This window comes from Procambarus clarkii, chromosome 65, assembly GCF_040958095.1.
Source record: "Procambarus clarkii isolate CNS0578487 chromosome 65, FALCON_Pclarkii_2.0, whole genome shotgun sequence".
Classification (NCBI taxonomy): Eukaryota; Metazoa; Arthropoda; class Malacostraca; order Decapoda; family Cambaridae; genus Procambarus; species Procambarus clarkii.
The window spans coordinates 14,419,014-14,421,510 of NC_091214.1; positions in this window are offsets into that span (position 1 = coordinate 14,419,014).

The following is a 2,497-nucleotide window of genomic DNA, read 5'->3' on the forward strand; positions in this document are numbered from 1 at the left end:
ATTTTTCTGGCTGACGCAATATTTGCTTGGTTATGCTCCCTAAACGTTAGGTCGTCAGACATCATTATTCCCAAATCCTTGACATGCTGTTTTCCTACTATGGGCAGATTCGACTGTGTTTTGTACCCTGTATTATGTTTAAGATCCTCATTTTTTATCACTGTTAAACATCATGTTATTTTCTGGTGCCCAGTCGAAGACTTTATAAATATCTGCTTGTAGTTTTACAATGTCTTCAGCAGAGGTAATTTTCATGCTGATGAAGGATGGGATGAAGGACGACACGAAACTGTGCCTTGTATTTTTGTCTATATCAGATATGAGAATAAGGAACAGTAGCGGTGCAAGGACTGTACCTTGAGGTACAGAGCTTTTAACTGCGCTTGGACTAGATTTTATATGGTTGACTGTTACTATCTCTGTTCTGTTCGACAGGAAACTGAGTATCCAGTGTCCTACTTTACCAATTATTCCCATTGACCTCATTTTGTGTGCTATCACTCCATGGTCACATTTGTCGAATGCCTTTGCGAAATCCGTGTATACCACATCTGCATTCTGTTTTTCTTCTAATGCCTCAGTGATTTTGTCGTAATGGTCAAGTAGCTGTGAGAGGCATGATCTTCCTGCTCTAAATCCATGTTGACCTGGGTTGTGGAGGTCATTGGTCTCCATGAAACTAGTGACCCGACTCCTGATCACTCTCTCAAATACTTTTATTATGTGGGACATTAGTACAACTGGTCTATAATTCTTTGCCAATGCTTTGCTCGCTCCCTTGTGTAGAGGGGCAATGTCTGCTACTTTAAGTGCATCTGGTATCTCCCCCGTGTCCAAGCTCTTCCTCCACACTATACTGAGTGCTTGTGCTACTGGCACTTTGCATTTCTTTATAAATATTGAATTCCATGAGTCTGGACCCAGGGCTGAGTGCATGGGCATGTTTTCAATTTTTCTTTCAAAATCTGCCACGCTCGTGTTGATATCAGTTATATTTACAGGTGTTTGGATATCACGCATAAAGAAGCTGTCCGGATTTTCCACTTTCATGCTGAGTATCGGAGTGCTTAACATGTCCTCATACTGCTTTTTTAGGATTTCACTGATTTCTTTGTCATCCTCAGTGTATGAACCTTCACTAGTACGAATAGGTCCAATACTGACAGTGGTTTTTATTTCTGATTTAGCATATGTGAAGAAATATTTTGTGTTTTTCTTTATTTCTTGAACTGCGTTCTGTTCTAGTTACTTTTCTTCAGTCTGATAGGAATGCTTTAGTCTCTGTTCGATTTCTTCAATCTCCCTGTTTAAATTATTCCTTCTTTGTGTGGAAAGTCGCGTCTGCTTCAGCATTTCCGTTAAATGTAATTTTTCCTTATTTTGTAGTGTCGTCTGCGTTCTCTTTCTACCTTGGACCTCTTTCTGGCTTATCTCAAAGGAACATGTTTCAGACAGACTTCATAGACTTCAGAAGTCAGTTTTTCTATTCCTTGTGTAGGATTTTTATTACTTAGAACATTTCCCATTGAATGTTTGTAAGTTCCCTGTTTATTTTCTCCCAGTCTATCCTTGTATTATTAAAATTGAATTTACTGACTAATCCCTCTCGTTTTAGGTCTATACTGAGTATTGTTGGTAGTTTGTACTTCAGTGAGCTAATGATCTGAGGAGGTTATCTTGAGATGATTTCGGGGCTTTAGTGTCCCCGCGGCCCGGTCCTCGACCAGGCCTCCACCCCCAGGAAGCAGCCCGTGACAGCTAACACCCAGGTACCTATTTACTGCTAGGTAACAGTTATCAAGGATATTCTCTATTTTGTGGATCTGTTCAGTGAATTCCTCAACTGTTGCATCTGTCGGTTTGTATATTAGAATAATAATTAGATATATAATCTCCACCTTGATTCCAAGTACCTCTACCACCTCATTTGTCGAGTTGAGGAGCTCTGTGCATGCCAGCTCCTCTTTAATATACAGACCTACTCCTCCACTTGACCTAATTACTCTCTCACATCTATATAGATTATAATTCGGGATCCAGATTTCACTATCCATGTGGTCTTTTGTGTGGGTTTTCTGTGCTGGGGGTCATATAGGTGCCGTGCCGGGGTCACCTGTGCCGTGCCCGGGGTCACCTAGTGTGCTGTGCCGGGGTCACCTGTGCCGTGCCGGGGTCACCTTTGCCGTGCCCGGGGTCACCTGTGCCGTGCCCGGGGTCACCTAGTGTGCCGTGCCGGGGTCACCTGTGCCGTGCCCGGGGTCACCTAGTGTGCCGTGCCGGGGTCACCTGTTCCGTGGCCGGGGTCACCTAGTGTGCCGTGCCGGGGTCACCTGTGCCGTGCCCGGGGTCACCTAGTGTGCCGTGCCGGGGTCACCTGTGCCGTGCCGGGGTCACAGGTGTGCCGTGCCCCGGGGGTCACAGGTGTGCCGTGCCCCGGGGGTCACAGGTGTGCCGTGCCCCGGGGTCACCTGTGCCGTGCCGGGGGTCACAGGTGTGC